Source organism: Pseudopipra pipra, chromosome 29, assembly GCF_036250125.1.
Source record: "Pseudopipra pipra isolate bDixPip1 chromosome 29, bDixPip1.hap1, whole genome shotgun sequence".
Taxonomy (NCBI): Eukaryota; Metazoa; Chordata; class Aves; order Passeriformes; family Pipridae; genus Pseudopipra; species Pseudopipra pipra.
The window spans coordinates 639,944-655,159 of NC_087577.1; positions in this window are offsets into that span (position 1 = coordinate 639,944).

Consider the following 15,216-nt stretch of genomic DNA (forward strand, 5'->3'; position numbering starts at 1 on the left):
TGGTGGGGTTTGGGGTGCCAGGATGGGTTTGGGATGCCTGGACAGGGTCTGGGATGCCAGGAGGGGGTCTAGGATGCCTGGATGGGTCTGGGGTGCCAGGATGGGGTTTGGGGTGCCTGGATGGGGTCTGAGATGCCTGGACGGGGTTTGGGGTGCCAGGATGGGTCTGGGATGCCAGGAGGGGGTCTGGATGCCAGGATGGGGTTTAGGGTGCCAGGATGGGGTTTGGGGCGCCTGGACGGGGTTTGGGTGCCTGGATGGGGTTTGGGGGGCCTGGACAGGGTTTGGGGTGCCTGGATGGGGTCTGGGATGACTGGATGGGGTCTGGGATGCCAGGAGGGGGTCTGGGATGCCTGGATGGGGTCTGGGATGCCAGGAGGGGGTCTGGGATGCCAGGATGAGGTTTAGGGTGCCAGGATGGGGTTTGGGGGGCCTGGACGGGGTTTGGGGTGCCTGGACAGGGTCTGGGATGCCAGGAGGGGGTCTGGGATGCCTGGACGGGGTTTGGGGTGCCAGGATGGGGTTTGGGATGACTGGATGGGGTTTGGATGACTGGATGGGGTCTGGGATGCCAGGAGGGGTTTGGGATGCCAGGAGGGGGTTTGGGATGCCTGGAGGGGGTCTGGGATGCCAGGATGGGATTTGGGATGCCAGGAGGGGGTCTGGGATGCCTGGATGGGGTTTGGGGTGCCAGACGGGATTTGGGATGCCAGGAGGGGGTCTGGGATACCCGTGGGCTGCTGCAGGGTAAGAAAAGTCCCTGGGGCTCAGGGAGGGAGGGCAGCAGCCCTCACCCCCTCCCCAGGGCTGTGCTGGAGCCGGGGGGGTTCGGGGTCGTGCTCTGCCCGGGGGCGTTCGGGGACCTTTGGCGTCGTCGGTGGCCCCCGAATTCTCCCGATCCAGGGGGGCTCCCTGGCTCCCTGCGGGTGCTGGCCCGGGATGACCCCGTGGTGCACGTGGAGCCCTCGCTCTGGAGCTGCTCTCTGGGGCGAATTGATCCATCCCTGGCTCTGGTTTGACTCCATCTCTGGCTCCGGGCTGACCTCGCCGTGTCCGGGGCGGCTTTTCCCTGTTCCCTGTGTTTTCCCTGTTCCCTGCGCTTTTCCCTGTTCCCTGTGCCAGCCACCCCCGTGTGTCCCCCCCCACAGCCCCAGGACCCCCAAAACCCCTGAGTGGAAGGGGCAGAGCCGTGACAGGTCCCTGCAGCCCCGGAGTCACCCTTGGAGAAACCATTTTGGCGACTGGAATCGTCACTCATGGGGGGGGGGTGGGGGGGTTTCCGATGCTTTTCCCTCCTCCAGGGTGGGTTCCATCCCTTTCCCACCCTCCCTTTTTCCACGGGGGAGCGAGGGACACGTGGCAGCCCCCTCCCAGGAGCTGGGAATGGGGTCCAGGAGCTTTTTGGGGCCTGGCAGGAAGGGCCCTGCCACGGGAGCCACGGGGCCGTGCCGGGACTTGCCCGGGCATCCTGTGCCAGGGCTGAATCACCCCCGGGGTGCCAGGGCCTGTTTCTCCGTCAGGGAGCCCCTGGAAGCTTCTCCCTGTTCCCTGCAGGACTGGAGCCATCCAGGGACCTCTGGCATCCCAAACGTCCCCAGGTGACACCAGGGAGGTGACCCCGGGGGTCGTGGGGCACCTCTCTCCCCCGCCCAGAGCCCAGTGGCACCGGTTGTATTCCCACCCTTTCATTCAGGGTTGGTTTAATCCCATCTTTCCAGCTTTCCTCCTGGCCTAGATCCTACCTGGATCCTGCTGCCCGGCTCGCCGGGATGCAAACCCATCCAAGGCTTCCCTGGCTCCATCCCGGGTCCATCCCGCATCCCGGGTCCATCCCCGCATCCGGGGCCCCCCTGCCGCGTGGGCGACGCCGGGATTAGAGCTAACTCCCCATAAAGATTCCCCTAATTGCTCGCCTTACCTCAGGTTTTATCATCAAAGCATCCGTTATTCCCTCTCCAGCCTCCTTTTCTTTTTATTATCTCTTAATTAATCACTCCAGCTTTCACACTTAGCAGATAATTACAGTCTCCTGGGCACGAGGCTCATTTTCATAACCTCCTGCTCCCAGCCAGAGCGGGCACGGGCGCGGGAGGAGGAGGAGGAGGAGGAGGAGGAGAGGCGAGTGGGAGACACGGAGGGACCGTCCCGGCGCTGCCAGGGGCGGCCACGGGCACTTCCCTCAGCCCTCACCCTCTGTGGGGGCGAGTGGGCAGCGCTGGGAACCAGCCCAGGGGGTGAGGAGCCCCCCAGGACCAGCCCAGGGGGTGAGGAGCCCCCAGTACCAGCCCAGGGGGTGAAGAGCCCCTCAGGATCATCTCACAGGGTGAAGAGCCCCCCAGTACCAGCCCAGGGGGTGAAGAGCCCCCCGTGCCAGTCCAGGGGGTGAGGAGCCCCCCAGGATCATCTCACAGGGTGAAGAGACCCCCAGGACCAGCCCAGGGGTGAGGAGCCCCCAGTGCCAGCCCAGGGGTGTGAAGAGCCCCCCAGTACCAGCACAGGAGGTGAGGAGCCCCCCAGTACCAGGACAGGGGGTGAAGAGCCCCCCAGGACCAGTCATGGGGTGAGGAGCCCCCAGTGCCAGCCCAGGGGGTGAAGAGCCCCTCAGGATCATCTCACAGGGTGAAGAGCCCCCCAGGACCAGCCCAGGGGGTGAAGAGCCCCCCCAGGATCATCCCACGGGTGAAGAGCCCCCCAGGACCAGCCCAGGGGGTGAAGAGCCCCCCAGGATCATCCCACGGGGTGAAGAGCCCCCCAGGACCAGCCCAGGGGGTGAAGAGCCCCCCAGGACCAGCCCAAGGGGTTGAAGAGCCCCCCAGTACCAGCACAGGGGGTGAGGAGCCCCCCAGGACCAGCCCAGGGGTGAGGAGCCCCCCCAGACCAACCTATGGGGTTGAGGAGCCCCCAGGACCAGCCCACACGGAGGATGCTCCAAGAGGAGCCCCCAGGACCAGCCTGGGGTTGAGGAGCCCCCCAGGACCAGCCCAGGGGTTGAGGAGCCCCCCAGGACCAGCCCAGGGGGTTGAGGAGCCCCCCAGGACCAGCCCACACGGAGGATGCTCGGAGAGGACCCCCTGGGTACCAACCCTCGGGGAGGATGCCCGGTGAGAAGCCCCCCAGTCCCAGCCCAGGGGTGGGCGAGGAGCCCCCCTGGCACCTCCAGGGCACAAGAAGCCCCCCCAGGAGTGAAGAAGCCCCCCCAGCCCCCAGCCCCCCAGGGGAGGCAGACCAGGAGCTAAATGAGCGTTTTGGGAAAAAAAAAAAAAGAAGGGATGGTCTGGGGAAAAAAAAAAAAAGCCATGATCCGGATTCCAGGCTGGAGTTCTCCGGGATGCATCCAGCGGGGCCGGGAGCTGGGAAAGCAGCTCCTTTTCCACCAACCCCCCCCCGCCTTCTCCTCCTCCTCCTCCTCCTCCTCCTCCTCCTCCTCCTCCTCCTCCTCCCCGGCGCGGTCGGTGACGCCAGGCCCCGCGCGAGGGGATGGATGGAGGGCAGGAAAGGAGGGATTTAAGGAGCGAAACCCACTCGGGGAAGGGAAGGGAAGGCGCAGGGAAGGGAAAAAAAAGAAGGGGAGAGAGATTGAGAGAGAGAGAGAGGGAGAGAGAGGGAGAGAGAGGGAGAGAGGGAGAGAGAGCCTTTTTCTGCAAGGGCTGGGACATAAAGGGCTGCCAGCGCTGCCATGGCAACGGGCGGATTATGATCCAAATGGAAATCAAAATAAGGGGGGGGGCTGGAGGAGAGGGAGGGAGAGGAAGAAGCGAAAGAGTGGAGTAAAGGAGGAGGGGAGGGGAAAACCCAACTTTTATTTCCAATCGGAGAGCGGTGGCGCGCCTTGGAGGGGTTGCCATGGGAACGGCGAGGGGGGGGGGAAAGGGAACGGGGAAGGGTTTGTGCGAGGGGGGGGTGAAGGACCCCCTCCCGGGCACGGGGGGTGTGCAAAGGGGGGGGGTTGAAGGACCCCCCTCCCGGGCACGGGGGTGTGCAAGGGGGGGGTGAAGGACCCCCCTCCCGGGCACGGGGGTGTGCGAGGGGGGGGTGAAGGACCCCCCTCCGGGCACGGGGGTGTGCGAGGGGGGGGTGAAGGACCCCCTCCCGGGCACGGGGGTGTGCAAATGGGGGGGGAGAGGCAGAGGAGCGGGAGGAAGGAAGGATGAAGGAAGGATGAGGCCTCATCCTTGGGGTGTCTCCCCGGGAAAACGCGGCGGGGGTGGGGGAACGCGGGTTGCCCCCCGTGCCGGGGGCGGGACCCCCATCCCGTCCCTCCCGGCAGGGCAGGGGCTGGGAACGGGAACATCCCGGCCTTGGGAACATCCCGGCCTTGGGAATAGCCCGGGGTCGGGAACGGAGCCGCTTCCAGGACCCTTCTTGCTTCCTCCCTTTCCCTGTTTTTGGTGGGGTTTAATTAAAATATATATATATATATGTATTTTAAGAAGCCCTTCCGAGTGGATTCGAGTTGAATTTCCAGTGGAAAAGGGGGATTTCCCGCCCGCCGCCGCTGCCAAAGGGGGTTTGGGGCGGACAAAGCTCCGTCGTGTGGGCTCGGAGGGGGCCGGGGGGGCTCGTGATGGGCTGGGGGGGCTCAGGGGGGCTCAGGGTGGGAGAAACTCCCCTGGGAAACTGAGGCACGAAGCGCTTCGTTTCCCCCCCCCACGCGGACGATCCCGGGCTCTCCCGCTGCTCCCGATCCCCCCAAAAAAATTTGGGGAGCGCCGAGAACGGTCCCGAAAATCCAACACCCGCCCCCCGGCCCCTGGCGGGGAACGGAGGGTTAAAAGCTCTGCGTTTTCTTTCTCTCTCCCCTCGTCTTTCCAGAGGGAGCCTTGGCAGGAAATTCCTCAAATTCCAGGCGTGTGGGATCATCGCTGGGCTCCGACCGCAGGAGAGGGAGCGGGAGAGCCGGGGCTGCTCCTCCCGAGCGGGACCCGCCGGGGAGGGAGGGCTCCGCGCCCCCAAAAACGAGGGCACCCCGCTCTGGGGGGGTCCCCCGTGAGTCCTGACCCCCCCATTGAGAGAAGGGACCCCCAGTCCCTCTTTGGGGTGACCCGGCCGCTGTTCGGGATCGAACTTCCAGAGGGTCGCTTTCCAGGAAGGGGGGAGATCGGGCGATTTGGGAGATTTGGGTCACCCCCAAATCCTAAATCCGCTCTGGAGGGGCCAAAAGGGGGTGAGGAGGCGGCTCTGGGGGGGGCTCCCACCCCCTCCAACCGCCCCGGCTCCGCGTTTGGGCGATGGCCGGGAGGAAGGAGCCAAAATTCTGCCGCGTTCTGCCTCGGGAAGCGGAGGGGGAAGGGAGAGCCCGGCCTTGGGGGGACAACGAGGGGTCCCCTCGGGCTTGAGGGGACAACGAGGGGTCCCCCCGGGCTCGGGGGGGATCCCAACACCAGAGGGGGACACCAGTTTGAAACCCCCCCTTCAAACCCGTTTCCCCTGGATTAGGAGGTTTATTTTTTTTTCCGAAATCCTGTTTGCCAGGGGATGGAAACATGGAAACGAGCTGCCAACTCCACGGAAAGTGTGGAATTAGGGTGGAATTCGCCCTCCTCTCCTTAAAAACCCTCCTTTCCTCGGGAAACTGAGGCTCGGGCGCTGCCTGTCCCTCCAGGGACGGCTCAGCCCGGCTCATCCCGGCCCGGTATCCGCGGGGAAACCGAGGCACGGCTGCTCCGTCCCGTCCCCTCTGGAAGCAGCCGAGGCCGGGGCTGCTCCTCTCCCTCATCCCGGGCTGGCAGAGGCTGGAATTGGAGCCTCCCTGTTTCCCCCAGCTGCTTGTCCGGGCTTCAGGACCAATAATCCCATTATTAGGCGATGTCTCATTAAGGCATCTGTAACGAGGGCGCTCACCAGCAGCTCGGGGAGGGGGAAGGACGCCAGAGCTCTTTCCATATTCTTGGTTTTTTGGTTGTTTTTTTTTTTTTTCTCCCCCTCATTAACGATTTGGGATTTTTATTTTCCTTCCCCCCCCCCCCCGCCCTTTTCCCAAAGAAAATCTCCTCCTCCCCCCCCACCGCGTGCAACACACAAACAAAGTCTTAATTAGACATTGTTCCTAGCAGGGATATTACACAAATTAATTAAACTCGAGCCAATAAACAGCGGCTGCTCCAGAATTCCGACAGCCCAAGGAATGAAGAGGGAATAACAAGGGGGGAGAGGCTGTGCCAGCTCCTGCCGGGGGGGGGGGGCTCAGGTCGGTGTTTTTTGGGGGGCTCTGGTCGATTTTTGGGGGCTCTGGTGGGTTTTTGGGGGGGATGCGAGCTGGGGGTGAGCGGATGAGGGGGTGGGATGTGCTGGGTTGGCACCCCCAGGCCGGGGGCCCTCTGTGCCCCCCTCCAGCCCCCCGTGCCCCCCCACAGCCCACCGTGCCCCCCTCCAGCCCTCTGTGCCCCCTCCAGCCCCCTGTGCCCCCCACAGCCCCCGTGCCCCCCTCAACCCCCTGTGTCCCCCCTCAGCCCCCCGTGCCCCCCTCAGCCCCCCATGCCCCCCTCAGCCCCCTGTGCCCCCCTCCAGCCCCCCGTGCCCCCTCCAGCCCCCCATGCCCCCCACAAGCCCCTGTGCCCCCCTCAACCCCCTGTGCCCCCCTCAACCCCCTGTGCCCCCCCACAGCCCCCCGTGCCCCCTCAGCCCCCCGTGCCCCCCCACAGCCCCCCATGCCCCCCTCCAGCCCCCCATGCCCCCCTCAGCCCCCTGTGCCCCCTCAGCCCCCCGTGCCCCCCACAGCCCCCCTGTGCCCCCCTCAACCCCCTGTGCCCCTCCCTCAGCCCCCCGTGCCCTCCCAGCCCCCTGTGCCTCCCTCAATCCCCTGTGCCCCCCACAAGCCCCCGGTGCCCCCACAGCCCTCCGTGCCCCCCTCAACCCCTGTGTCCCCCCACAAGCCCCCCGTGCCCCCCTCCAGCCCCCTGTGCCCCCCCAGCCCCCTGTGCCCCCCTCCAGCCCCTTATGCCCCCCTCAGCCCCCCGTGCCCCCCCAGCCCCCCGTGCCCCCCTCAGCCCCCTGTGCCCCCCCCAGCCCCGCCGGGGCCCCACGGAGCCCTTTTGTGTTTCTGCCTCGCTGCCCCCTTTCAGCACAAAAAGGGGCCGCGATTCCACGATTTTGGGGCATCCCGGGGGCCTCCCCCGGCACCGGGGGGGTGGCACCGAGACAAAGACCCTCCCCAGACCCCCCCTTCCCATCACAGGACCCTCAGACCCCTCCCCGGGGGGAGTTTTTGGGTCTGAGATTCCCCTCCCCTCCCCGGACTCCCTCGGGGACATTCCTGAGCTCCTCGGGGACATTCCCTGAGCTCCCACCAGTGTCCCCAGGGGGGGGTCCCGCCCCCCTGTTTCCCTTCCCCCTCCCCAAACTCATTAGCAGCTCATTTATTTGCTGCCAGTTTATGTTTTATTGGCACTTTTGCATCCTCTGAAAGTCCCATAATTACGGGGGAGGGGGGGGATTTATGTGTTGGGAGTTCATATTTTTAATATTTTTAATATTTTAATATTCTTAATATTCTTAATATTCTTAATATTTTAATATTTTAATATTTTATTATTTTATTATTATATTATTATTATTATTATTATTATTATTATTATTATTATTATTATTATTATTATTATTATTACTACTGGGTAGGGAATATTTCAGGCTCCTGGGGAAGCCCAACCAGAAACCCAGTCCCAGCCCTTCAGCCCCCGGGTGTTTTATGGCCCTTCCCGGCCGGGTTTTATTGAAAATGGGTTTGTGTTGTGTATTTTTCACCCCGACCACGACCCGGCTGCTCAGGTGGAAAATTGGGGGATGAGCTGGGAATGGGAAGTTGGCGTTGGAGGGGGTGGATCTGACGGGAGGGGGGAGCCAAGGGGGGTCAGGGGAACAAAGTCTCGAGGAACAAGGGATAAGAGGAGGGGAAACGGCCTCAGGTCGTGCCAGGGGAGGGTCAGGTTGGACACCAGGAGGAATTTCCCCCTGGAAAGGGTGTTTCAGGCCTTGGCTGGGGGGGTTTGGAGTGCCCACCCCTGGAGGTGCCCAGGGAAGGAGTGGATGTGCCAAGGTGGGGATGGGGCACCCCTCCCACATTCCCGTGCCATGGAAGGGATGGAGACCCCCCCCCCCCCGGTGCCAGTGGGCACCAATCCCACATCCCAGTGGCACCGGGATGGAGCTCCCGAGTCCCTGTGGGCACCCACGGGAGGGATGGACCCCCACGGCAGGATGGACCCCCCTGCTCCGGGGCACCCCCATCCCACCTCCCCGGGGGTGGCACAGCCCAGGTGACCCCGGCCCGGGCACAGGGAGTTGTTTTTGGGAGGGGCAGTGCCCAGAGCGGGGTCGGGCACGGGGGGTTTTATTTTGGGGAGGGGCAGTGCCCAGAGCAGGGTCGGGCACGGGGAGTTTTATTTTGGGGAGGGGCAGTGCCCAGAGCGGGGTTGGGCACGGGGAGTTGTTTTTGGGGAGGGGCAGTGCCCAGAGCGGGGGTCGGGCACAGGAGTTTTATTTTTGGGGAGGGGCAGTGCCCAGAGCGGGGTCGGGCACAGGGAGTTTTATTTTGGGGAGGGCAGTGCCCAGAGCGGGTCGGGCACGGGGGTTTTATTTTGGGGAGGGGCAGTGCCCAGAGCGGGGTCGGGCACGGGGAGTTGTTTTTGGGGAGGGGCAGTGCCCAGAGCGGGGTCGGGTACAGGGAGTTGTTTTTGGGGAGGGCAGTGCCCAGAGCGGGGTTGGGGGGGGGGGTGAGGAGAGGCGGCGGAGCCGGGGGAGGGGAACCAATCTCCTCCTCATTTGTTTTATAATTTTGCCTTTTAAAAAACGAGAAAATAACTGGAGCATCCTTTCCCCGGAGAGCTTCGCTTCCACCGGCTCTGGGAGCGGGAGAGGGGAGAAGGGGGGGGGAGAGGAGTGGGGGAGCGGCCCCCCCAGCACCCCCGGGGGACACCCCGGGGTCCCCAACCCCGGGGGAACCCGGGACGCGGCCGTGGGGGGATCCAGGGGCGGGTTTGGGGGGGGCTCCTGTGCCCCCCACCCCCGGATTTCCCTCTCGGGAGGAGGGATGGGGGTTAAAACGACCCCGGTCCCGGTGACGGGGGACGCTCTGAGGGGCCAAGTGACACCCCCCGGGGTGGAGGGGGGGTGTCCAGGCTGGATGTGGCCCCGTCCCGGTGCCTCCCGAGGCCCGGGCACTGGGAATTTGCCAGCGGTGCGTTGGCATCATGTGATGGTGGTGAAATACTTTCCGTGGCTGCCGGGCCAGGGAGGACCCGGGAGAGGGCCGGGGAGGAGAGTCCGGAGATCGGGATGGGGATGGGATGGGGATGGATGGGACAGGGATGGGGACAGGGATGGGGCAGGGATGGGGATGGGGATGGGATGGGGCAGGGATGGGGATGGGAATGGGGCAGGGATGGGGATGGGGCAGGGATGGGGCAGGGATGGGGATGGGGACTGGGATGGGGCAGGGATGGGGCAGGGATGGGGACAGAGATGGGGATGGGGCAGGGATGGGGACAGGGATGGGGATGGGAACAGGAACAGGATGGGGACAGGGATGGGGACAGGGATGGGGACAGGGATGGGGACAGGGATAGGTATCGGATGAGGACAGGGACAGGAATGGGGACAGGGATGAGGACAGAGACGAGGACAGGGACAGGGACAACAGGTCACTGAGGATGCTGGAATGGCAGGGATGGGGACAGGGGCAACCAGCCACCAAGGAGGGTGGGATGGGGCAGGGATGGGACAACCAGTCTCTGAGGATGCTGGGATGGCAGGGATGGGGACAGGGATGGGGACAGACAGTCTCTGGGGCTGCTGGCACAGGGGGATGGGGACAGGGATGGGACAGGGATGGGGACAGGGATGGGGACAGCCAGTCTCTGGGGCTGCTGGCACACGGGGATGGGGACAGGGACAACTGGCACGGCGGGGGCGTGGCCATTTCCCCCCAGATCGTGGATTCAGGCGGCGGGATTCAATTAATAAGGAATTAAAGGCTGGTAATATTTAATTAATGTCAGTGCAGGAGGGATTACGGGAGGGAGGTTTTGGTCAAAGGGGGTTGGTGGCTCTGTGGTGAGGAGGCCGCTGGGAGTGGGGGGACACGGAGCCGGGACCCCCAAATGCCACCAGGATGGAACCCCGGCATCCAGCACCCCTGGGATCACCATCCCGGGGGTCATGGAATGACTGGAAATCTGGGATCACCATCCCGGTGGTCATGGAATGACTGGAAATCTGGGATCACCATCCCGGGGGTCAGGGAATGACTGGAAATCTGGGATCACCATCCCGGGGGTCATGGAATGACTGGAATCTGGGATCACCATCCCAGCCTTCATGGAATGACTGGAAATCTGGGATCACCATCCCAGTGGTCATGGAATGACCAGAAGTCTGGGATCACCATCCCAGTGATCATGGAATGACTGGAAGTCCGGGATCACCATCCTGGTGGTCATGGAATGACTGGAAGTCCGGGATCACCATCCGGTGGTCATGGAATGACTGGAAGTCCGGGATCACCATCCCGGGGGTCATGGAATGACTGGAAGTCTGGGATCACCATCCCGGTCGTCATGGAATGACTGGAAGTCCGGGATCACCATCCCAGCCTTCATGGAATGACCGGACATGGTTGACAGGGCGGTGACCAAGGGTCGGGCTCGATGGGCTCAGAGGCCTTTTCCCAGCTTGGTGATCCCAGAATTCCGTGATCCCGGGATTCCGTGATCCCAGAATTCCATGATCCCGGGATTCCATGATCCCAGAATTCCATGATCTCGGGATTCCGTGATCCCAGGCCTCCTCCCAGAGCTGCTCCAGCGTTTCCACCCGCCGTCCATCCCTGTCAGAGTCACAAAGCCAGGGGGGAAAGAGAAGGGAATAGAATAGAAGAGGGCACTGAGTGACTCCCAACGGGAGCAGGAGCTGCTCCTCCTTCCCGAGCTCCTTCCCGAGCTCCTTCCCGAGCTCCTTCCCGAGCTCCCGGCCCTGCCCCTCCCCGGGGCCGGCGCTGTCACCGCGGGGTTGGCGTGGAAAAGGAGGAACATGAATTGTTGATGGCAGGAGGGACCTTCCCGGGAAACATCAGCCCGGGAGCTGCTCTGCTGCGTCCCGGGGGGGGGTCGGGGGGGGTCGGGGGATTTTTGGGGAGGTCAGAGCATCCCAAAATTAAGGCTCCTCATCCCAACGGGTCCAATTAAGGTCCAGTTAAGGACCCTCGGGTTGTGCTGCCAACCCCGGGGTCGCGCCGGGGCTCGGGACCCGCGGGGATGGACACGGGGGGGGCTCGGTGTGTGTGTCCCCCCCTCACCCCTCAGCCCAGGCCGGGTTGAGCGCCGAAAGCCCCGAACCGGCGGCTCCCAAAATAGCCCCTGACGGCGGCGGGAGCGGCGGGGGAGGGCGCTGGATGTGCCAGGGCTCATCACGTCTCGGCGCCGGCACATCCCGCAGGGGACACTCGGGCAGCGCCCGGCGAGGGACGGGACCCTCGACCCACCCGGGCCTCGGTTCTCCCCCCTGGAGCCGCCGACAGCTCCACGAGGTCATTCCACGAGGTCATTCCACGAGGTTATTCCACGAGGTTATTCCACGAGGTTATTCCACGAGGTTATTCCACGAGGTTATTCCGTGAGGTTGTTCCGTGAGGTTATTCCGTGAGGTTGTTCCACGAGGTTGTTCCACGAGGTTATTCCGGGAGGTTGTTCCAGGGTGCCGGGTGGCCCCGGGGGTGGTGGCAGCGCTGGGGACAGCGACAGCTCCGGGGACAGCGACAGCTCCGGGGACAGCGCCAGCTCCGTGCCCCGTCTGCAGGACCCGGCCCCGGCCTCATCCCGCCCTCCTCTCCCATCTTTCCGCTCCGCCGGGCAGGGCCCCAAGGAAGCCAAATCCTCTTTTCTCTCTCCCTCGGAATAAAACCAGCAGAGAGAGAGAGAGAGAGAGGGTATTTTTATTTTTTTATTTTTTTTTTCCCTTCCCCTCCTTGCCTTTTTTTATTTTTTTTTTTATTTTTTTCCCCCCGTATAAATAGAAACAACTTGGAAAGAGGGAAGAGGGAAGTGGGGGGGGGGGGGGAAGGCTTAAATTTAAAAGCGACCAGAAGAGGGAAGGGGGAGGAGGGAGAGAGAAAATAATAAAAAAAAATATAAAAAAATAAAAAATTAAAAAAAAAAAAACCAAGGGGAGGAAAAAAAAAAAAACCTCCAGCGCGGAGAGAGAGATTTGGCTCCATCTGAAAGCTGTCAGCGCGAATAAAAAGCTTTTCTTTGAACCCGGAGTTTAATAGCGAGAGGAGAGGGAGGGGCCGCGGCTCCGGCCCCGGGGCTTAATCAGCCCCGCGCTGGATAAATACAGGGAGACAGCCCGGGAAGGGGCTCCGGAGCCGGCAGAGGGGGCACGGGGGGGCCGCGCCGAGCCACGGGAAGCCCTGCAGGGAACACGCGTGTTCCCTGGAACATGGAGCATCCCAGGGGTGCAGGCGTGTTCTCCTACACACACGTGTGTTCTCTGGAACATCCCATGTGTTCCCATGTGCACACGTGTGTTCCCTGGAACATGGAACATCCCAGGGGCACAGGCATGTTCTTATGTACACACATGTGTTGCCTGGAACATGGGATAGTCCCAGGGGTGCAGGCGTGTTCTCCTACACACACGTGTGTTCTCTGGAACATCCCATGTGTTCCCATGTGCACACGTGTGTTCCCTGGAACATGGAACATCCCAGGGGCACAGGCATGTTCTTATGTACACACATGTGTTGCCTGGAACATGGGATAGTCCCAGGGGTGCAGGCGTGTTCTCCTGCACACACGTGTGTTCCCTGGAACATCCCATGGGTTCCCATGTACACACGTGTGTTCTGTGGAACATGGAACATCCCAGGGGTGCAGGCGTGTTCTCCTGCACACACGTGTGTTCCCTGGAACATCCCGTGTGTTCCCTGGAACATCCCATGGGTTCCCATGCACACACACGTGTGTTCTCTGGAACATGGAACATCCCAGGGGCACAGGCGTGTTCCCATCGAGGGGGGGCACGGTGACAAGGGGGGGGTCACGGTGGTGAGGGAGCAATGGTGCCAAGGGGGGGCCACGGTGCCAAGGGGGGGACGTGGTGACAAGGGAGGGGTCACGGTGCCAAGGGGGGGACACGGTGACGAGGGGGGGACACGGTGCCAAGGGGGGGGTCACGGTGACAAGGGGGGGGTCACGGTGACAAGGGGGACACAGTGACAAGGGGGGGACACGGTGACAAGGGGGGGACACGGTGACCGGGGGGGGCACGGTGACGAGGGGGGGACACGGTGCCAAGGGGGGGACACGGTGCCAAGGGGGGCACAGCGGGCGAGGGTGGCACCGCGCCAAGCAGGGCAGGGTGACACGGGGGACGCAGCGACGAGGGGAGGGGGGACGGCTCTCCTTCCCCGCTCCCCCCCCGGCCCCGGGGACGCGGCCGTGCCCCCGGCGCGGTGTCAGGGGGGGCCCCGCGACACGAAAATCCTTTCAGCGCTCGCCGCCAGCGCCGCTCGGCGCTGCCTCCCCCGCACCCGGCGCGGCTCCGCCAGACTAAACAGCCCCTCCGGCCCCGCAGGACGGGCACAGGGGCGGGGGGCGGCACCCGAACCCCCCCGTCCCGCTGCCTTTGGAGGGAGGGAGGCGGGAGGTGGTCCCTGAGCTCCGAACAACCGCTGGCGCCCACCCGGCTGGCACGGGGAAGGGGCGGGCTTGGCACCCACCGGGGAGACCCCCGGGGCGGTGTTTGGGTGGTTGGGGTCACGGGTGCGGGAGGGTCGCCCGCCCCGTGGGTACCGCGGGCATCCTCGCCCTCATCCCGCCAGAGGAGATACCCGGGATCGGCAGCCGGGGCCGGGCGGGGGGAGCATCCCTGGCAGTGCCCGTCGGCACCTTTATCTGCCCAAAATACCCGCGCTGGGCCGTCCCCGCCCGGCGCTGTGCCAGCCCGGTGCCACCCCCGTGCCCGCCGGGCAGCCGAGGGCTGCGGGTCCCCCCTCCCCGGCTCTCCCCGCTCCTCCTCCCACCTGTCTCGCCCCCCCTCTCCCCGCTCTGATCTTCCCTCCCACCTCCCTCTCTCCCGGCACCTTCCTCTTTGATCTCCCGCTCCACTTTTTATTCCTTCCCCCCCTCCCCTCCCCATTCCTGCTCCATCCCCCGCCTCTGGGTCGCTCCTTCCCTTTATCTTCCTCCTTCCCTGGATCCCCGCTCGGTTTTCCCTCCTTCCCGGGGGGGGCACAGGGCTGGCAGGGGTGGGCTGGGGAGGGGGGAGTGGCACAGGGTCACCCCCGGCTGGGCTGGGGTGGGGGCTGTCCCCAAATCGAGGGGTGCAGGTCCCCGAGCACGAGGCCCCTTTGCTGCTGGGGTGTCCCATCCCGGGGATCCAGGGGTGTCCTATCCCAGGGATCCAGGGGTGTCCTATCCCAGGGATCCAGGGGTGCCCCATCCCGGGGATCCAGGGGTGTCCCATCCCGGGGATCCAGGGGTGTCCTATCCCAGGGATCCAGGGGTGTCCTATCCCAGGGATCCAGGGGTGCCCCATCCCAGGGATCCAGGGGTGTCCCATCCCGGGGATCCAGGGGTGTCCCATCCCGGGGATCCAGGGGTGCCCCATCCCGGGGATCCAGGGGTGTCCTATCCCGGGGATCCAGGGGTGCCCCATCCCAGGGATCCAGGGGTGTCCTATCCCAGGGATCCTGAGGTGCCACATCCTGAGGATCCTGAGGTACAGGTCCCAGGGATCTGGGGATGTCCTATCCCAGGGATCCCTGGGCACCCTATCCTAGGAATTCCAGGGCACCTGATCCAGGGGTGTCCTATCCCAGGGATCCCTGAGCACCCCATCCCAGGGATCCTGAGGTGCCACATCCTGAGGATCCTGGGGTACCAGGTCCCAGGGATTTGGGGATGTCCCTGGACATCCTATCCTGGGAATCCCAGGGCGCCTGATCCAGGGGTGTCCTATCCCAGACATCCCTGAGTGCCTCATCCCAGGGATCCTGAGGATCCTGGGGTACCAGGTCCCAGGGATTTGGGGATGTCCCTGGACATCCTATCCTGGGAATCCCAGGGCGCCTGATCCAGGGGTGTCCTATCCCAGGGATCCCTGGGCACCCCATCCCAGGGATCCTGAGGTGCCACATCCTGAGGATCCTGGGGTACAGGTGCCAGGGATCTGGGGATGTCATATCCCAGGGATCCCTGGGCACCCCATCCCAGGGATCCTGAG